Here is a 22,681-nt window from a genome sequence, read left to right as displayed (position 1 = left end):
GGAGGGAATACAGATGAGATGTGAAGGAAAACAGCACCAGGGAGAGAGAGCAGAGAGCCTTCCCAGAGCCCTGGTGCCCCTCTGCTTCCTGGTTCCCCCCATCTGGGGTCCACTTCTGAACTGTCAAACTCCCCCTTGGTCACATCTGGTTGAAGAGAAAGAAATGAGTTCGGAGACCAGCCTTAACAGGCAGCACTTGACAAGCACAATAGAAGCAGCTGCCGTTTATAGCCCTTTTAAGGGTGGCCTCAAGCCGGACCTCACACCTCTCCTCCCTGTGGGGCATTGTTTTACCCAGAGCATCTGGAACCTCACAGTCCTGCAGCTTAAAAAAAATCCACGCATGCCCTGAATCTATGAAATTATAATACACTCCTTCCCAGGAAAGTTTTCTAGATCTGCTCTATTTTCCTCTTATTATAAGGTAGTTCCCTCCATTTTCTAACTCCTCACTTTCTTTGCGTGTTAAATGGGAATATAAAGATCTAGCGGTCAGTTATGGGACAAAAACAATATCCCGTGCAGCCTTTTTCTAAGTATCTGCTGATGAGGTTTGAAACTCTGCCAATTTCTTAACTGGAGAGAAAAAAACAGCATGAATTCAGATTGTCAGTTCAAGACTGATATCAACTGCATAAGAGGCAAGTAGCAAGGCCCAACCTGCTTGGCGTTGTTGCCTGTGTGTCTTTTCTGACCCCAGGGTTTCTCTTGTCTGGCCTCGTACCCATAGAAACAAGCGTGGAGTTGGCAGGCAGCAAGATGGCTCTGCATGTGTCATCTGACTCCACCAGCGCCCTTCCAATACCCATCCTTGATTTCAGACGTCTGAGCAGGCTCCACTGGGCAAGGTGGCGCCTAATTACCTCCCTTCTGTTTTTTCTCTTCTCTCTTCTCTTGTCCTCCCCGCCCCCCCAGAGGACAGCCTTTCCAAGAAATAACACACACACGCACACCTGGCACTGTGAGATAGGGAAGCTCACCACGGATACCAGGCTCCCATTCCCACTCCGGTGGTCGCTCCTGGGAATAAGTAACTATCTCTAGAATGCTACAAACTCCAGATGTGCACTGACTAGTGCCTTGAGACCTGGCTTCCCTGTCTCATTATGCCTATTTTTTCCACAAGTTTCATATATGCATATTAAGCTTTCAGAAGGGGAAAAAATTGGAAATGGTAATCTTCCTTTTAATATGCCACCACATGCCAGCCTCCAACAGCTGTGCACACACAACATGTTGGACTGGACATGAAATATAGCCCAGGACCATTTTTTAAGCATTCATTCCCAGAGCTTACAAAACATATTTACTTGGAGGGAGGTCACACAGTCTTCCTTCTGCATAAAAAGGTGGCTTTGAAATAGGTACAGCCATCTGGAAACAGCCTCCTCCACTATTGATATGTAAAATGCCCATATTACACCATCTTGCCCAGACTGTGCAGCAGGAGGCTCGCGCACACACACACACACACACACACACACACTCACTCAGGTCTGTAATTGTTTAAATGTACAACCTCTGGTCCTCCACAGTGCTTGCCTTGCTCTGAAAAGTCATTTGCCAGCACCAGAGGTGACTCTGCACAGGCTGGAAGGCAAGTTGCTCACAGGGGCATTCGGCAGCATGTGGGAGTATTGTCCTGGGCACAGATTTTGGAGAAATCATTTGAACACTCTATACCACTGCTCCAGACTTGCTAATAAGAAAGAATAAATGTGTCAAGTGCACAAGGAAGAATCAACAGCAAACACACCATTGAAATAATGACCTCTGTTCTTTTGCTCATTAGAGCCAAGTCTTTGGCTCTCACCCCCACAAAACTTAGATAATCCTCTAATAACTGGCTTTGTCCTGCATTTAAAGAACAAGGGCAATGGGTTCTATATTGTTAATTGATCTCCATGTAGTTGGTGGATGGCTGTGAGTTTATTAACATTTGCTCTTTAAAATGGACAACCAAAAAACGAACAAAATGAGATGGACCACTTCCCCCTTAATAGTCTTTTTTGCTGTGCAGAGCTTATCTAAAATTCTTGACCTCTGGGGCTATTTAACTTTTGTCTTGTTCTTTCCATTTTTATTTCCTGGGCTTGTTTTTTTCATCTGTTTTCTTTTTCAAATGTATACATATACATGATTTATATAACATAAGTCAGCTGCCTTAAGTTGTAAAATGCTTGGTCAAAAGGTGTGAAGTTTCAGTGAGACAGGATGAGTAAGTTCTGGAACTCTATTGTACAGTACAGCACAGTAACTACAGTTAATAACCATGAACTATGGACTCTATACTTGAAAACTACTAAGAAAATAGATCTTAAAATCTCTCACTACACACATGCACACACACACACAAATGATATGTAAAGTGACAGACGCTAATTAGCTCATTTGTGGCCATCATTTCACAATGTATACACATATTAAAACATGACATTATATGCCATAAAATATATAATCTCTAATTGTCAATTATACCTCACTAAAGCTGGAGAAAAACTTAACGCCATCACAAAAGAAATCTCAGAAAGAATACAGAGCTCTGAAGTAGCAGAAAGGGTTAAGCTGTTAAATGCACAAATAGCAGAGCTCTTGTTACAGAGAGAGAGAGAGAGAGCCTGTTGGAAGGAGGAGACCACTGTAGGTCAGCCTGTCCTTTACATTGTGAAGAGCTTCAAAGAGGCTAATAAACCCAGCGGCCTATGGCAAAGGTAATTTATTTTATATTCCTGGTCATTACATGCAATATTTTTTGGAGGGGGAGAGCAAATATAATTCAAAGAAAGTGATAAACAATAAAAACAATATCTAGTGATGCTTCCACCCCACCTTAAAAGACCATGTACCTTGCTTTCCCCTTTGTGTGTGCTTTTGTATCCTGTTGTGTACCAACATTTTGGAGATGGGTTCTGAAAAATACGGCAAGGCAGGTAGCAACTTTACAGAGCCCTGTGGTCAGCGGCCCTTCTTGCAGAGGAGGTGAAAATCCCCCAAGATAAGCAACACCCAGGTGTGGGCCCTCACGGTCCTCACAGGCGCCTCCCAGCTCCGCTCCTTGGATAACATGTCTCAATGGCTGAGTCAGCACCTGGATGGAAATAATTCCTAAGTGAACAACTCTAGGACTGATTATCTGAGCCAATGCAGAGCACAACCTCTCCCAGGCTGCAGTGAGAGGCTGGCCCTGCTCTGATCCCCATCCCACCCCCCTCACACTTGCTACATTTTAGGTGGATGAGGTCATTGGACTGCAGATGAGGTAACCATGCAGCCTGCCTGTAAGCTGAAGAGGTTACCATATGACCATTCGCGTAAACACAGTGAAGTCCCCCGGGGCTGCAGACAGCTGGGCTGTACTGCTGGTTGTGAGCAGTGGGAGCCCTGGGATTCCCAGAGCCAAATCGCTGCCTGAGCTTTCATCACACCCTTCGGAGACAGGTTCACCAGCCTCAGCTGGGAGCAACTCTGCAGGAAGAGGACTGGCTGGCTGGTCCGTGGCAGATTCACGTGAGGGCCAGGCTGAGTGAACCACAGACACCCCCCCCCCAGTGAACAGAAGACCTTTCAAACGCATCGCCCTGAGGTCCACAGGGCACCCTGCAGGTTCAGCCCCAAGCCATTCTACGTTTCTGTGGCAAAGTGTCTCCATCATTTCGCTCATGTAGGCATGTCTCCTAATGTTTATTAATTTAGAAACATGGCTGATAAACATTCTTAAGAATCATCAAAGGACAATACACCTATTAAAGATATCCTAAATAATAGAATAAGAGATACTTCGCTGGAGGTAGAGCTGCCCCAGTCAGAATGTTCTACCCCTTCAGGCTCAGAATGTTCTTCCAAGGTCAAGTCAGATGGACTAAATTCTGCATCTGCCTCATGTATTGCTCATATGTTCCTTTATTTCTGAACCCTCTGGTTACTAAGCACTGTAGGAAACACCAGAAATGTAGGAAACAGGACAGTGGTCTCCATATTGGTGGAACACATACACTAGCAGGTAATCTTTGAGGACTGCAATCGAAGTGGGTGTGTGTCATCAAAAAGAAGCAGGGGAGCTACAGAAGCAGAGGACATGGGAAGGACACGGTGAGAACTTCATTAAACTGAGACAAGATGCTGAGAGTCACAGTACCGGATGCTCCGGAGCACATCACGTATCTCGAACAACCCTGAAAGTTTCCCATGATCCCCAGGCGCTCAGAAGGCTTACAAGAAGTAACTCGCCTGGGAAAGGGGTAGAACCAAGGTTTGAACCAAGAGGATAGGATCCCAGAGCCAAGGACTCCTAGACACAAACAACAAAGAGACAAATAAAACAAGCGGTCCCTTGTGCCAAGGATAAGACTGTGCCCTACCAGGAACATAGATTCAGCAGGCAGGCTGGATAGGAAGACCTGACAAAATAGAAGTACAGTGGACCCTTGACTTACGAACTCAATCGGTTCCTGAAGGCTGATTGTAACTAAGTCAATACAGCTGAGATCTGGATGTTCACCCAGGTACATGCTGTAGATAACAAGAGGCAGATGAATTTTCTGTTAACCTAATTAACCCAAGTTTTCATATGTCAAGCCAGTCATTAACTTGAGGGGCCACTGTAGACGGATGTGGTGCATTAACTAATGGTCAACTTGTAACGCCCAGCTGAACTGACTCAGCATGCTTCTGGGTATGAAAGACCCACGTGAGGACTGTTGCCAATGGCATAAAAAGAGAACTGGAGGGGAAGATCATTTGCTATTGATTTTCTCGGAGAACCTTGCCATGGCTGGTTTTCCTGATATGAACTTTGCTGTTCTAGTTGTCAGAGGAGCTTCGGTCCTTGTGGCTGCTGGGAATGGCTGCTCTTCTCTTCAGAGGAGCTCTAATCTTCACCTTGAGCATCACTTCCTGGCTCCAATGCAGATCCCTCAGCTTGGTGGTGCAAATCCTTCACCCCACAGGCACAGCCTTTCTAGCTTCTACCAGTGGTGGTCTTCAGGCCTTCCTGGTGCAGATCCTCAATAAGGACTTGCATGAGACATTGCCATGGGCTCTATGCCTCTGGCTAGACTTGTGGAGGACATTGCCTTAGACTCTAGGCCTTTAGCTGAACTTCTGTGGGACGTTGCCAGGAGATCCAGGCCCTTGGCTGGATTCTTCAAGTCCCTAGTGTGGGCAGATCTCTTATACTCCTCCTCTGCATTTGACTTTTTGGGGGAATATTGTAAAATAATCCTATAAATCATGTGTCCTGTATTAAATCTTTTCCCTTGCAAGCCCTGACTACAACAATGGTATAGAAAATACACTGGAAAAAGAAAGCAAAATCCACATAAGGTCGTGTGTGTGTGTGTGTGTGTGTGTGTGTGTGTGTGTGTATGATGGACTTGGGGAAGACTTTGCAAGTCAGGTCAAAGAATTTGAACCTTCTCCAAGAGCCATGAGAAGTCATTTGCTATGGCTTGAATGTGTCCTTCAGAACTTGTATGTTTGGAAACTTAGTCCCCGGTGAGAAAATGTAGACAGGTAAGGCCTAGTGTGAGTTTGCTAGGCCATGAAAGCCCCACTAGATTATGCCACTACAAAAGGTCTTATAGAAAAGTGAGTTCACTTTCTCATACTCTTGCCCTTCTGTCTTCCATCAAAGGATGAGGCAACAAAAAAGAAGTTGACATAGGCTTGACCTTGGGCTTCCCAGTCTCCAGAACTATGAGCCATTTCTGTTCATTATAAAATACTCTAGGTTAGATATTCTGCTAGCATAAAACAGTCTAAGACATTCTTATAGGCCTTCAGGTAAATCAATGAGATGATCCAATTTGTTTGTGTGAAACAAGTCTGGATGCCATATGGGAAACGGATTGGAGAGCAGTGAAGGGCATGTTGTAGTGACCCAAAGGAGAGACTGTGGCCAAGACTGAAAAAGAGTAGTGGGCACAGCAACGAGCCAAAGGACTGAGTTCTGTCTACAAGGGAGGTACAACCTTACCATTGACTGCATCGTGATGGGAGAGAAGAGAAAGAGGTGCTGGAAAAGGAGGAAGTAGTTTCTGAAGGATCTGCAGGGTACTGGAGAAAGATCAGGTTTGGAGGGGCCTGCTAGGCCCTTCAAATGCAGATCTGGTGCTCAGGAATGAGATCGAGACTGAGGACAGAGATTCCGGGGTCATCGATACACACGGGGCAATAGAACCGACTGCCGCTGAATGTGAGTAGATGTAACTAATGCTCCATTCCTTTAATTTGTGTCTCTTTGATACTTGTAGAAAGACACAATCTGTCCCACTGGAATATAAGCCACGTGAGGATTGAGATTTCTCTTGTTCTCCACTTCTTCTCCAGTGTGTGGCACGCAGAATGTAGGAAATGTTCCGTAAGTATAGTGGAATAAAAGAACTAAAGCGTAACTTTTTCTAAAGTAAGGTTATAAAATTATATAGGCAGTTTTTGAAAGCTTTAAAACATACCAAAGAATGTAAATTTTAAGTTCTCCTTCAAGCTCTTACCCCTCAGACCTACCACCTACAATGGAAAAATGATTGTATGTCAAGGGAATGGTCCTCCCAGTCTCTACCAGCTGTGTGCAGACCTCAATAGAACCATGGTTTGTAATGTTTACCTCCTTCCTTAACTATACTTGGGTATGTTTTGCTTTGTCCATATGAGTTGAATCTAAAACTTTAAACTCAAAAGTCAGATCTACTGACATTGCCTAAATATTACCCACTACAGCACTGAGGAGTGTGATTGTTCTCATTGAAAAGAGACTGCACACACACACACACACACACACACACACACAATGGTTATCATTAGAGGTAATGGATATGCTAATTTGCTTCACTATGGTGATCATGTCAAAATGTGTACATATATTCAAACATCAAGTTGTGTACCTTAAACGTATAAAATTTTTATGACGGGGCCGGAAATTTAACTCAGTGGTTCCGGCGCCTGCCCCACAAGCACAAGGTCCCAAGTTTGATCCCCGGTACCAAAAAAATAAATAAATAAAATAAAATAAAATTTTTATGTCAATTACATCTCAATAAAGTTGTTTTAAAATGAACTTAGCAACGGGCCGGGGATTTAGTTCAGTGGTTCTGGCACCTGCCTCGCAAGTGCAAGGTTCCAAGTTCAAACCCCAGTACCAAACAAAATAAAAATAAAATGAACTTAGCATCAACTGGGCCATGTATCACTAAACCTGCATTGCCCAAAGGTGGCTGTTCTGTATGCCAAGATGAAATGTAGCCTCCTTTCTTAAATTGTCATCTTCTCTAAACCATGCCACATTTCCATTTATCTCATATTTGAATTATGGATTTCTTAGAAATTTCTTACTTTTCCTGTAATGTCTTTCTGTTTTCTGGTTAAAATAAAAAATATATATATACATCCATCTTTTCAAACTCTCCCAAATTCTTCATCACATCCTGTATGCCCTGAAGCACCCTCTCTTATTCTACACCAGTGGTGGTGAACCTATGGCACAGGCGCGGGAGCAGGCTGTTTATCTCATTAAAAGCTCTGAAAGGTTCACATCCCCATTCTGGACATTCCTTATCAGGCCCTAAGCCCTCCTGCTGTCACTTGGACCAATTGTTTTCTGAGGTGGCTGAACAGCTGTCATCCAGGACTTCTTTTCACTGCAGGCATGGGCTGGTCCACTGCTTCTCAGATTTCCATTTTTCTTTTTCTTTGAGTCCTTTTTCTTTCAGTTTTTTCTATGACTGTATCTCAGCTACACTAGCATTCTCGCCAACCTCTGAAAATACTCCCCCCAAAAATTCTTCCCTCCCTGCTTTTGATCTTTGTGCAGCTTGTTCTTTTATATCATCCCAGCCAGGTTTCCATGCTGCCTCCTCACTAAACCCCCAATCTAAGCCATAACCACCTCCAAGTCATTCTCAATTGAAACAACTCCTTTGGTTTTCAGCATTACACTCTCACTTCCTGATATTATCCTGTTTTTATGTGTTTATTTATTTTTTGTCTCTCCCTGTAAAAATGCCAGGTCTAAGGGAGCAATATTTTTTGTTTGTTCCAGCTATGAATCTCAGCCCTTAAAGCAGTGAGAGGCACATAGAAGAGATTCAATAAACAGTGGCAAGAGCTCTCAGGAGGCCACATTCACACACAACACTCAAGTCTCTTCCACAGATGGCCCTTGATTTGCAATGGGGTTGCATCCCAATAAACCTATACATAACTTGAAAGTACCGTAACTCAAAAATGCATTTATTACATCTAATCTATCAAATATCATGGCTTAGTCTAATCTACTTTAAATGTGATCAGAACACTTACATTAGATTGCAGATGTTCAAAATTATCCAACGTGAAGCCTATTTTATAAATGATTGGTTATCTTATGAGATATATTGAATATTGTACTGCAAGTGAAAAACAATGATTGTGTGGTCACTTTCAAATCATTATAAAGTCAAAATATGTTAAGGCTAACCACCACAAGTCATGGATTGTCTATACTCCATCATTTGACATGGCAGGGAAAAAGTCAGAATTTTAGCATCTCTCTTCTGAAAATTATGCTACCCTGAGATTATAAACTCTCAGAGGAAAAGGAGCTATAAACTCATGTGACAAGATGTTAAGGGACTTAGGAGATGCGTGAGAAAAAAACAGATGGTTGTCATTTAGCTGACTTACCAGGTTTTGTTTAGCTAAGTGAGCATATAAACTGAAAGGAAAAAGGAAATTTTTGGAACTATAGAAGGCTAGATATTTTTTAAATCTTTCCATTGAAAATACTGAGATGCTGAGTATATTACAATGTTAAATGAAAAGAGTAACTCTCAAGATAATAAGGGACCCCGGGGATTTAGCTCAGTGGTGCCACTGCCTGCCTCGAAAGCTCAAGGTCCCGAGTTTGATCCCTGGCACCAAAAACAAAAAGTCAAGATAATAAGGGAAATTCAGAGAAATACAAGCTAAAATAAAACAAAATAAGCAATGAACACACACAAAAAAATAAAAATCAGAAGTTGCAGCTATGCAGGAAACAAATGCCAATACCAGAAATCTAGAACAGGGCTAGCAAAATACAATAGGCAAACCAACCACCTATTTTAGTAAATAAATTTTTATTGGCACATGGCCATGCCAGTTCATTTAGGGATGGTTTGTGGATGCTTTCATGCTACAACAGCAGAGTGAAGTAGCTACAACAGATACTGCACAACCCACCACCCTAAAATATTTACTGGATGACCCTTCAATTAAAAACTTTTATGTCAGGCGTGATGGCACAAATCTGTAATCTCAGCTACTTGGGAAGCTGAGGCATGCGGGCAGGGGTGGGGTGGGGTCACAAGTTCAAGACCAGGCCAAGCAATGTAATGAGACCTTGTCTTAAAAGTAATTTTTTTAAAAAAAGGAAGGGGATGTAGTCAGTTGTACAGCACTTGCTTGTTATGTGCAAGACTTGGATTCAATCCTAGTATCACAGAAGGAAAGAATGAAAAGAAAAGGGAAGAGGAGGGAAGGGAGGCAGGGAGTGAAGAGTCAGGAAGAGAAGGGAAAGAAAGGAATGAGAAGGGAAGGAGAGATAAGATCTCTGGGGGCATATTCAGAGAAACTAGGTTTTGAAGTTTGGGAAAGAAGTAGGGAGGAACCTGTGACTTACATAAAGCTTAAACCTTCAGAGATGTTCATTCTCCAAGGAAAGGGTGAACTAAGAAAAAATTACCTGCTGGAAAAGCTAGCCAAAGGTAAATCTGTCTTCACCACAGCCCCAGATGGAAAATATTATTACTACTAATAATAATGATAATAAAAGCAATAATGATGGTCTCCTCTGAGACATTATAATTATAAGCCTGCTTTGACATGGATCTCACATTCAATTTTTCACTGTCCAAATAATCTTAAACACCTCTAACAGAGAAAATAAATGTCTGGCAGCAAGAAACGTAAATTCTCTCCAGACTAAAGCATTCATGATTGCGCAGTTAGGGTGACATATTAAATTGAATGGCTTTCAGATCCACATGGGGGACTGGTAGAGCACACTTCTGGGTGTATCTGGGAGGGTCATGGAGGCATGACTTTGGGTACTATATCTGGTTCCTTACCCCTTCCTCTCTGGCAGTGTTCCCCTGCTCTCTTCCCCAGCTGCCATGAACTATGTGGCTTTGCTCCACCATGCTCTCCCACCGTACATATACATACATATTAAACTAAACATATGTACATGTGTGTAGATAGATGAAACACCAAAATAAAAATGAGTGAAGAAAGGGCTAGTGAATAGGATAGATTTAAAGAAAACACTAAACTCAGGAGGCTGAGGCAGGAGGATCACTATGAGTTGGAGGCCCGCCTGGGCTGCATAGTGAATTCAAGACCATCCTGAACTACATAATGAGACCCTGTCTCAAAAAATAAAAATAGGGCCAGGGATTTAGCTCAGTGGTTTCTCTGCCTGCTGTGCAAGTGCAAGGACCCAAGTTCAATCCCTGGTACCAAAAAAATAAATAAAATAAATAAAAATAAAATAATAAAGAAGAAAAGAAATCATTAGTAATGCAACACATGCAGATGAGAAAATAGAAAACAGTAAGAGGAAGGGAGAAGAATGAGAAGTTCTAATCTCATCCAAAGACCCACAAGACAGGATAGAGAGAATGGGGGAGAGACTCTGAAGATATAACAGCTAAGAAAGTTCTAGAAGTAATGAAACATGTAAATCCTCAGAGATGGGAAGTGTAATGCATTGTAGGCAGAGTAATTTTTCAAAAACTAATCACATACACTAGGCACATCATGTGAAACTGTAAAACACCAAAAGTCAGAGAAAATGTTTAAAGCAATAAGAAAAGACAAGGCTTCTAGGACAAAATAGCAATAGTTTGACAGCTGACTTTCATTAGAAATAATGAAGCCAACAAACAGTGGAATCATGTCATCAAAGGCTGAAAGAGAGTAACTGTCCTTATAGAATTGTGTGGTCAAAATATTGTCTTTCAAGAATGATGGAAAATAAGAACATTTTGGTGAAACCAAACTTGTTATAGTTTACCACTCACAGACCATTTTGAAAGGATAAACATGTGGAAGCAGGACTATGATATAAGGAGGACATTTTGGAATAGAACAAGAAATGTTGAGCTGCTTACTCAAGAAAAGAGGAAAGATTTGGGAGCAAGAAAAAAGAGGAAGACAAGGAAGCTGACAAAGAGAAGCTTCAGGGAGGCAAAAAAAAAATGTCTAAAAGGATGTTGCATTGTATTTTGCAGTGTGAAATGCATTGTGGATTCTTCTTTCTGATTGTTCACAATATCTTCAGTAAGATATCCATTTCTATTAAGTATTTTGTGGAATGGAATCCATTTTTGAGATGCCATTAAGATCCTAAATGTAAAACATTTATGAAGGCAAGGAAAGAGTTACTCAGGTCCTCCAGATGGGGTAATGATAGGGAATTAGCTCTCTCTGGAGTGTCTACTAGATGTAGTGGGTAGAGCCTAAGACTTTTCTGATGGAAGCTACTGGTATTATTTCTTTATTACACTTTCATAGCTTTTCACCCTATGTCACTCACATTAAGCAAAAGGGTTTCCCACCAGGTTGAGCTATGGCTGGACTAGATCTCAGTAGAAAAGTTAAGCAGCACTCCTCTTTCCACCAAGATCAAGCTTCAGCTTGATGGGAGATTCTAAGCACAACCTTGGGAGAAGAGAAATACTAGAAAAGGAACATTTACTGAATACGCATGTGACCAAACAGTGCTCTTTTCCCATATTATGTCATTTAACTGTCATGTATAAGGTAAAAACTGCTCCCAACTTACAATGGTTCAATTTAATTTTTTTGACTTCATAATGATGTGAAAGCATACTCAATCATTCTGTCTTACTTTCAGTACAGTATTCGATACTTCACATAAGATAGTCAACATTTTTTGTTTCTTTTTAATGAGTACATGTTTGCAGTGTACAATGGTTCCATTCCTTATGTGGAGTTGACACATTTACATAGCACAGCTTAATTTCTTTTTTCATCTCCTTTTTTTCCCTCTCCCTCCCACTCCTTCCATCACTAAGTTTTGTGTTAGATTATTTTGCCCAACTTCAGGCTAATATAAGTGTTCTAAGCACATTTACTGTTAGGCTAGGCTAGGCTAAGCCAAGATGTTTGGTAGGTCAGGTATATTAAATACATTTTTGACTTCTGATATTTTCAACTTACAATGGGTTTTTCAGAATTTAATAGCATGCTATTTCAAGTTATATCTGTACATGGACTCTAAAAGGTAAATGTGCCCATTACATGATTGAACAGGAGCATGGAGAAGAGGGAAAACATCAGTAATATACACCCCACAGATTTGGAACTAAGTTTGCCTTTAATAATTACATTACAAAATCACACACATTGGATGAGACCAATGATCTAAGTAGTTTCCTGATGGGCCAGTGATTTAGCTCAGTGGCACCACCCCTGCCTTAAAAGTGCAAGGTCCTGAGCTCGATCCGGGTACCAGAAAAAAATAAGTAGTTTCCTGACCAGAGGCAAACTAAGCCTAAATCAGAGATCAGAAAACTACGGCCCATGGCTAATTCCAGACAACCATGTGTTTTTGTGCAGCTTTGAGTTAGTATTGGATTTTACTTTTCTTTTTTTTTTTTTTTTTCTGGTACTGGGGATTAAACTTGGGTCCTTGCCCTTGCAAGGCAAACAACGGAACCACTGAGCTAAAACCTCAGCCCTGAGTTTTACTTTTCTTTTTTTTTATTATTAAATTCTTTTATTGGTACATTGTAGGTATACAACACAATTACATTTCTCATTGGGAATTGTACCTTGACATAATGCATCTTGGTTCTTATTTTTTCCCCATTTCTAGCCCTCCCTACACCCCCTCCACCCTTCCCTATTTACAAAGACTTTATTTCCATTTTTTCCATTTCTCATCATTTTTCCTTTCCCTTCTTTCCTTTCCCCTGCCCCTCCCACTACCCCTACCCCTTTGGACCTTTTCTTCCTATTTTACATTATCGATTATTCACTCTAATCATTGGTACATTTTAGGTATACAATATAATGACATTCATCATTGGAAATTTGCACCTTTACATAGTCTCTCTTGGTTCTTATTTTTCACCCTTGCCCAGCCCTCCCTTCAACCCCTCCATTCCTCCCTATTTACAAAGATTTTGTTCCTATTTGTCCATTTTCTCATATTAATCCCATTCCCTTCTATCCTTTCCCCTAGCCCTCCCACTTCCTTCCCCTTTGCCCCTTTTCTTCCTATTTCACATTACCTATTATACATTTAGTCCTTATTTACACTTTCAGTTTCTCACACCAGAGAAACTATTCGGTATTTACACATCTGTGTCCTATTTATTTCACTTAAGAGTATTGCCTCAGTGTGCATCCACTTAGCTATAAATGTCTCTAATTTCTCATTTTTTATGGCTGAGTAGTACTCCATTTTATTAAAAACCCACATTTTCTTTATCCAGTCTCCAGTTGATGGGCATTTGGACTGTTTCCAAGTTTTAGCTATTACAAACTGTGCTGCTATGAACATGGGTGCACATATATCACTGTGGTATGATTCTTTGAATTCTTTGGGGAAGGTCCCCAGCAATGGAATAGCGGGGGCAAATGGGACTTCCAGTCCTAGTTCTTTGAGGTATCTCCATACTGATTTCCACAGGGCTTGCATCAGTCTACACTCCCACCAGCAGTGGAGCAGGGTTCCTCTTTCCCCACAGCCCCACCAGCATTTGTTATTGGTTAATTTCATGATAGCAGCCATTCTTTCTGGAGTGAAGTGGAATCTCAGTGTTGTTTTCATCTGCATCTCTTGAATGACCAGTGATGTTGAACATTTTTTCATGTATTTATTTGTTATTTTTACTTCTTCATCTGAGAAATGTCTGTTCATTTCAGATGCCCATTTTTGGATTGGGTCTTTAAATTTGGGAGGTCTGATCTTTTTAAGTTCTTTATAGATTTGAGATAGTAGACCTTTGTCTGAGGAAGGGCAGGTGAAGATTTTTTCCCACATTGTGGGTTGTCTCTTCACACTGCTGGTGGTTTCTCTTGCTGTACAGAAGCTTTTTAATAAGAAGAGATCCCACTTGTTGATTGTTTGTGCTAGTTCACGGGCAACTGAGGTTTTCTTCATAAAATGATTTCCTACACTGATGTCTTCAAGCATTCTACCTAACTTCTGTTCCAACTGGTTCAGATTTTCTATTTTAATATTTAGATCGTTAATCCATTTTGATTTTAGTTTAGTGCATGGTGAGAGATACAGGTCTAGTTTTAATCTTTGGCAAGTTAAAGCCCAATTTTTCCAGCACCACTTATTAAAGAGGCTATCTTTCCTCCAGTGAGGATGTTTGGTTCCTTTATCAAAGATGAGATGGCTGAGTGTGTCTGGTGTTGTTTCTGCATCTTCTAATCTGTTCCACTGGTCCTCAGGTCTGTTTCTTTGCCAGTACCATGCTGTTTTTATCACAGTAGCTTTGTAGTAGAGTTGCAGGTTGGGGATTGTGATACCCCCTGCCATGTCTCTGTTACCTAGAATTGCTTTTGTTATTCTGGGTCTCTTCTTGTTCCAAATGAATTTTTGGATTGCTTTCTCAAGGTCTATGAAGTATGCTGCTGGGATCTCAATTGGAATTACATTAAATCTATATAGCAGTTTTGGAGGTATGGCCATTTTCATTGTATTAATCCTTCCTACCCAGGAGCAGGGGATGTCTGTCCATTTTCTGATATCATCTTCAATCTCTCTTTTCAGAGTGCCATAGTTTTCAGAGAAGAGGTCTTTGATTTCTTTCATTACGATGATTCCTAGGTATTTCAGTTTTTTGGATGCTATTGTGAAAGGAATTATTTGCCCTATTTCTCTCTCAGTGAGTCTGTCATTGCTATAGAGGAAAGCTATTGATTTTTGTGTGTTGACCTTGTAACCAGCTCCTTGACTGAATTTGGTTATTAAGTCTAGAAGACTTTTGGTGGAGTTCTTGGGGTCTTCTATATAGAGTATCATGTCATCTGCAAATAATGACAATTTGACTTCTTCGTTTCCTATCTTTATTCCTTTTATTTCTTTCTCTTGTCTAATTGCTGTGGCTAATGTTTCCAGAACTATATTGAACAAGAGCGGTGATAGTGGACATCCTTGTCTTGTTTCTGATTTTAGTGTGAAGGATTTCAGTTTTTGACCATTTAGTATGATATTGGCTGTTGGTTTTTCATGGATGGCTTCTATCAGTTTGAGGTAGAGACCATCTATTCCAATTTTTTGTAGGGTTTTTATCATAAATGCATGTTGGATTTTGTCAAATGCTTTTTCTGTGTCTATGGAGGTAATCATATGGTTTTTGTCCTTGGCTCTAGTGATATAGTGTATTACATTGATTGATTTTCATATATTGAACCATCCCTGCATCCCTGGGATGAATCCCACTTGATCAGGGTGTATGATCTTCTTGATGATCTTCTGCATTCTGTTTGCCATTATCTTATTAAGGATTTTTGCACCTATGCTCATTAGTGAGATTGGCCTATAGCTCTCTTTTTCAGTTGGGTCTTTCTCTGCTTTGGGGATCAAGGTGATGCTTGCTTCCAGGAATGAATTTGGGAGTATTGCTTCCCTTTCATTTTCACTGAAGAGTTTAAACAGTAGTGGCAGCAGTTCCTCTCTAAATGTCTTGTAGAATTCAGCAGTGAAGCCATCAGGAGCCAGGGTTTTCTTAGTTGATAAGTTTTTAATTACATTTTCAATTTCATTGGTTGATATTGGCTTGTTCAGAATTTTTAGGTCTTCTTCGTTCAACTTTGGTAATCCATATGTATCTAGGAATCTGTCCATTTCTTCTGTGTTGTCCATCTTATTGGCATATAGGTTCTGGAAGTAGGTATTGATGATCCTCTGGATTTCTGCTGGGTCTGTTGTAATTTCACCCTTTTCATTCCTACTTGCATGGATTTGGGCCTTTTCTTTCCTTTTTCTGACAAGGTTGGCTAAAGGTTTGTCAATTTTGTTGATTCTTTTGAAGAACCAACTCTTGGCTTCATTGATTTTTTTGTATCATTCTCTTAGTCTCCATTGCATTGATTTCTCCACTGATCTTTATAATTTCCTCCCTTGTATGAACTTTGGGGTTGTCCTGCTCTTCTTTTTCTAGAAGCTTGAGGTTCAGCATCAGGTTGTTTAATTGGGCTCATTCTGTTTTCCTAATATGTGTATTCACTGCTATGAATTTCCCTCATAAGACTGCTTTCATTGTGTCCCATAGATTCTGATATGATGTATTGTCATTGTCATTTAATTGAAGGAACTGTCTGATTTCTTCTTTAATTTCCTCTGTGACCCATTGGTTATTCAGAAGTGTGTTGTTCAATTTCCATGTGTTTATGAAATTTTTTGAGTTTCTTTAGCTATGGATCTCCAATTTCATGGCACTATGGTCTGATAATATACAGGGGATAACTTCAATTCCTTTGCACTTACTTAAACATGTTCTATGTGTGAATAGGTGGTCTATTTTGGAGAATGGCCCATGTGCAGCTGAGAAGAATGTATATTCTGATTTTGTGGGGTGGAACACTCTGTAAACATCTGTTAAGTTCATTTGTTCAAGAGTTCGATTGAGTTCTAGTATTTCATTACTTATTTTTTGTCTAGTTGATCTATCTATTTGTGACAGTGGGGTGTTGAAGTCCCCCACTACAATTGTATTAGTGCATATATGACTTTTCATGTCGGTTAGTATTTGTTTTATATAGTTGGGTGCACTAGTGTTTGGTGTATGGATATTTATGATTGTCATCTCTTCCTCTTGGATTCTTCCCTTTACAAGGATGTAGTGTCCTTCTTCATCTCTCTTAATCAGTGTTGGTTTGAAATCTACTTGATCTGCCAAGAGGATAGCTACTCCTGCTTTTTTGGGGTTCCTGTCACATGCAGTATTGTTTTCCACCCTTTAACTTTCAGTCTATGAGTTTCCTTTTGAATTAAGTGTGTTTCTTACATGCAGCATATTGTTGGATTTTGCTTCTTGACCCATTCTGCCAGTCTATTTCTTTTGATTGGTGAACTGAGACCACTAACATTGATGGTTATAACTGAAACATATTGACTTGTCATTGCCATGACTTTTTCTTTCTGTTGGGTTCTCCCCCTTTACATTTATATTCTTGTCATGCCAGATGGGTTCATTCTGCTTTGCTTCCTGGGGTTGTGATCCTCAATGTCTGTTCCTAGGATATTGTGTAAAATTCTTTGGAGTGCTGGTTTGGTATTCACGAAGTTCCTAAGGTGCTCTTTGTCATGAAAGTATCTTATTTCTCCATCCATTTTGAAAGATAGTTTTGCAGGGTACATCAATCTGGGTTGGAGGCTGTTTTCTTTTAGGGCTTAGAATATGTCATTCCAAGCTCTTCTTGCTTTGATAGTTTGTGTTGAGAAGTCTGCTGTGATTCTGATGGGCTTTCCTTTGTATGTGATTTGTTTCTTTTCTCTGATTGCTTGTAGAACTTTGTTCTTCTGTTGAGTTTCTGGAACCTTAACAATTATATGCCTATGTGTAGATTTTTTTTGATCAAGGCTAGTTGGAGTCCTATATGCTTCACTTATCTGTATGTCAAGCTCTTTTCCCCTGCTTGGGAAGTTTTCTGCCATTATTTCTGTGAAGAGATTTTTTATGTCGTCTGCGCTATCTCCTGTTTCTTCATTGAGCCCAGTCAGTCTTATGTTATTCTTCTTTGCATCATCTAGCAGCTGCTGGATTGATTTCTCATGTTCCCTTATAATTTTGAAGCAGTTTTTCTTTTCCTGGTCACTAATTGCAATCTTATCTTCTATATCTGAAATTCTGTCCTCACATTGGCTCATTCTGCTGTGTAGACTTTCAGTGGAGTTTTTCATGTCCTGGAAATCTATTTGCATCTGTTTTATGGATTCCATTTGTTTCTTATGTTGGGATTCCATCATGTTCCTCAGCTCCTCTCTAGATTTATTAATCATGTCTTGCAGTAGGGGCACAATTTCTCCTGTTATCTGAGAAATTATTTCTGATTTCATTTTTTCCAGATCCCCTTTTGTTGCCAGTTCAGTGGGTCCAGGTGGTTGAGTATCAGAGTGTTCCATCTCATTTCCCTTTGGGGTTACTGTAGGTAATCTGGAAGTCTGGTTTTGAGACTTATTTGCGTGTTTTCCCATTTCAACTGGGGCGGGGGGCTATTAGAGCCTGCACCGATTACCTCCTCTGAGCTGGGAGAGGTGGGACACGGGCAGGGAGCAGCGGTAGGGATGGTGACCCAAAACTCCTTTCCTGTGGGCTGGAAGCAGCGGGAGGGATGGTGGCTGGGAAGCCCCTTCCTCTGGACCAGGAGCAGTGGAATGGCAGCTCAGAAGCCCCTACCTCTGGGCCAGGAGCAGAGGGACTCAGTACCTTGGTTTGGTGGTCTGGTGTCCTCTGCGTCTTTGTAGTGTGGAACCAGGTGGCTGCCTGTCTGCAGCGGGGTGATTCCGCGTCTTCCGCATGACTCGGGACCTCGGTAGGGCGTGCACAGACCTGCCTGTCTGCAGTTGGCTGATTCGGCGTGTTCTGTGCAACTCAGCACCTCGGTAGGGTGTGGGCAGACCTGCCTGTCTGCAGCCGGGTAATTCGGCCGAGTTTTACTTTTTTTAATGTTTGACAGTTATATTACTTTGAGACAAGAGAAAATTAAGTGAGAGTCAAATTTCAGGACCTAATATGGTCTAAATGTTCTCCCCTCCACCCCTGCTACCAAATTCACCAATGTATTGGTATTAGGAGGTGAGGTCTTGCGGGGGGGGGGGGGGATCATATTGTGAAGGTAGAGCCCCTGTGCATGGGATTAGTCTCATTTAAAAGGACACTAAATGGGCTGGGAATTTAGCTCAGTGGTGTCACCACCAGCCTCACAAGCACAAGGTCCTGAGTTCATTCCTCAGTACCAAATAAAAAACAATTAAAAAATAATAATAATAATAAAAGAACCCTAAAGAGCTGATTTGTTTCTTCCACAGACAGAAAGCATGACTGTCTATAACCAATAAGTGGGCCCTCACCCAACAACAAACCTGCCCACCTCCAGAACTGTGAGAAATCAATTTCTATTGTTTGTTAGGCCCCCAGTTTATGCTATCTTGTTACAGTACCTGGAAAGTTCTAAGACAGTACCAAAAATGTTCCTGAAACACAGTCATGTTCATTTGTTTACATACAGCTAGGCTGCTTTTGTCCAATAATGGCAGAGTTAAGTCATTATGACAGAAATAATAGAATAAGGCCAAAAAAGGCGTGTAAAACGAGGCAGGAACACCCAGGCAATGGAAGTAATGCCTACACAGCCACAAGGGCCCAAGGTCTGCATTGACACATAGGCCCAATTCTCCCCTTCTGCCTCTGCCACTCCTTGGTCTTTCACATCCCTCCCCCTAATTCTGAGGTGTGGAATGCTCACATGGCCATATTTCACATAGTTACTGGGAGGCCGTGACCACAAAGCTACATACGTGCCTTGATGATGGCCACAGGCTCCAGGCGGCTCCCACAGACCCACCTGACTCAGCCCTGCTCAAGACGGTCTGTCGGCAAAAGGCACTTGGTTTTATGGCAACATGAGTCATCCTGAGTAATTATAAGAGCTAATAAACTCTGCAGGAACCAGTTTCTTCCATCCTGTGAACCAAGGCACAAGGATCGCAGTCTCTGTCCCATATAAGGTAGATAACAGAAGCTTCTAGCTACCATTGGAGCTTCCCAGAGCTCTGGAGCCCCTATGACCACCAGCTTCCTTCAAGAAATACGCCCACCTCAATCAGATTTGTACACCAATGTAACATTTTCTTCTAAAAGACTATGGGCAGTGGAATTAAACAAACCTGGATTAAATCCCAACTCTCCCCCTGGCTGTGTGACCTTGGAGAAGGCACCTTGCTTTCTGAACTGGTGGCCTCAGCTGCATAATGAGGTCAATGAACCCCTTCCACAGACTGTCAAATCCAGCACAGCAGACCAGTTTTCCTAGGTGCCACCCTCTGCCCCTGCCACCTCCTCCCATTGCCACCATACTTGAATTGCTTTCCCTGCCTCTCCCTTTGCCTCTACTATTCCTCATCTTGTTTGCATTTCCCTTTGCTCTTCCTGGCATCTATCTTTCAAGTTCAGCTTTTCTGGGAAATTTCAAATTCCTAGGCTCTCTTTGGTACTACTTCCCTGTGCCCTGTCATAACCCTTATCTTAAGGCTTCAAAATTATTTCCACACCTGTCTGGCTCCCCTGAGCATGAGACCCTATAAAGCTGGGAGCTTGATTCTTTGTTGTTCATCTGTAAGCTCGTTGCCTGACGCCTTTCACCTTCATGCTCTTTAATGAAGGGTAAGAAAATGGGATGGGAGGTGTGCGTATCACAACATGCTCAAGTTCTAGAAATGTGTGATTCATCCCACTGAGTGTCTTTAACGGACCTCGTGTGGGTGTGGGTGTGGGTGTGTGGGTGTGAGTGTATCTGTGTGTCTGTGGTGCTACTGGGGACTGAAACCACAGCCTCACACATGCTTGGCAAGTACTCTACCACTGAGCTGCACCCCTCAGTCCTTTTTATTTATTTTATTTTGAGACAGATTTTTCCTAAATTCCCCGGGCAAGCCTTGAATTTGCAATCCTCTTGCTTCAGCCTTCCAAGTAGCTAGGACTACAAGTGGCCATTAAAATCTGGGCTGGAGTGCAGTATAGTGGTAAAGTGCTTGCCTAGCGTGTGCAAGGTCCTCCTATCCCCAGCACTGAAAAGAAAAAATTAAAATCTGACTTCTTAGATTTGCTGTAATGACACTCTGAAACAAAGTGCTGCAACTCAACAGGTGGATTGTTTTGTTTGGGGTTTTTGGGGGGGGAGGGGGGTTCTTGTTACTGGGGATCGAACTCAGGACCTTGCGCGTGTGAGGCAGGCAGCAGCACCACTGAGTTAATCCCTGGCCCAGGCAGTTTTTTTTTATTTACCCCCACTGCCCACTAGGCTGACTCCTCAGCTTCAGGCCCCAGATTACAGGGTGTTTGGGGGCAGAACTTTTGTCCCAAGGGCACCCCCATGTGTCTGCACCATCAGTACCCTCTCCATTGCAAACTGCCTGGGAAAGACAATACCACTCTGTTCCAGAGAGGAATGCTAAGCAGTTGCTATTTCCTGGATGACTGGGTGTTCTTTGCCCTGGAAACATGGACAGTCTGAACAGAATTTATTCAAATTCTTTTTCCCCCTAGTTTCAAATTAAGAAATGCAATGTTACCCCTGACCAGAGTGTGACAGTGATATGGAAATAGCAAGACCTCCCAAGGGTATTTCAGTACTACTGCTGCTTCCAAGGAGTATGCAAATTCAAGTGTAAAAACTCAAAATGAGAGTGCACAGAAGAATGTCTACTTTCTTACTACTACTTTCTGGAAGTATGAATGCATACTACTTTCTGGAAGACCTGTAGGTATAATTTCTACCTCTGATGGGTCTCATTGTGCAAGTAATTTTGCATTCACCACATAAACATATTTTTTAGCTTAAATATCACATGAAGGAAGAAAACACTGCAGCCTTTTATAAGGGAGAGTGTCACCCTCAGGAAATAATTGAAGGCCCCAATTGCTCAAGTCTTTCAAGAGACTACAAAGCACCCCTGAAAACACTGTGGGGAATAATTCTGAGTTCACTGGGGAATTGGCTGGATGATCTAATAGGTCTTTGCCCTCACTCTAATTTCAGTGATTCATGTGTGACTTATTTAATTGTTATCATCTATTGCAGATATATAAAAGAATGCTTTTATTCTTTAAAAAAATCTAAATTCAAATCACCTTTAATATCACCAAGATTCTACTTCCATCATCCTTCAGAACATTGACATATTAACTTTTTGACCTACCCTCAACCCTCAGGATACCTCCCAGGGTACAAAAAGCACATCTGCTTCGCAGCTGGGTATAATGGGGAGCCCCCACCCAACAGTGTTGAAAACAGGTTTGGGAAAACTAAGGGTTAAGTGAAGTCCCCCAGGAATTCCAATCTGTTGCAGGCTGCTAAATCAGAAGCTGCCTGGGGCCTAGGTGTAACCACAGCTAGGAAAACAATGCCTAACTGCCTTATCCTCCACAGCATTTAATATTTATCATGGTCAGAAACCCACCTGTTACTTGGGAATGAGTCAAAAGAATCCCGAAGCAAAATTAAAGCAATAATGAATAAAAACATACTGTGAATTGCTGTGCAAACCCCAGGCAGATGCGTTATTTAACTGTAGGCTTTATCTGTGATACTAATTTTGAATAAAAATAACCGATGACAAACACATATGTACCAAACCAAGACCCGTCTCACCCCAAGGTTTTGTTTCTTTTGAAAACTTTGACAGTTGTGGTTAGTAGCCCAAATGCAAGCAAGCTGATGTGCTTTGCAAACCTGAGTGTGTCTGACAACACATTAGAACAAAGCTGGCAGCCAATCAGAATCACACAAACCACAGGATCTCTGTGAATTTGTGTCTCTGACAGTTGAAGGAGATAACAGACCAGTTGGGTGTCCATCCTTCAGGTGCAGAGGGCTCTCTGCAGCTCAGGCTTTTTAACCCCACCAAAGCCAAGCGTAGATCTGTCCTGGGAGCAGTAGTACACACCTGAGTACTTGA

General features: G+C 41.6%; 1 long non-coding RNA gene across 2 annotated transcripts in view; it reads right to left on the bottom strand.

Moving 5' to 3' along the window:
- The window catches only part of LOC147824124 (uncharacterized), a 51,806-nt gene that overhangs the window by 5,598 nt on the left and 23,527 nt on the right, over positions 1-22,681 (bottom strand). Inside the window, exon 1 of one of the 2 annotated variants that reach the window (XR_015442699.1) lies at positions 2,847-3,197. The exons of the other annotated variant lie outside the window; for it this stretch is intronic. This is a non-coding gene — a long non-coding RNA (uncharacterized LOC147824124). Of the gene's footprint in view, positions 1-2,846; positions 3,198-22,681 lie in introns of those variants that run through there. 2 annotated transcript variants of the gene reach the window in all.

This window comes from Heterocephalus glaber, unplaced genomic scaffold (assembly GCF_053883595.1).
Source record: "Heterocephalus glaber isolate CG9 unplaced genomic scaffold, H.glaber_assembly_v1.0 deba00001553, whole genome shotgun sequence".
NCBI lineage: Eukaryota > Metazoa > Chordata > Mammalia > Rodentia > Bathyergidae > Heterocephalus > Heterocephalus glaber.
This window is presented reverse-complemented; position numbering and strand designations above follow the sequence as displayed.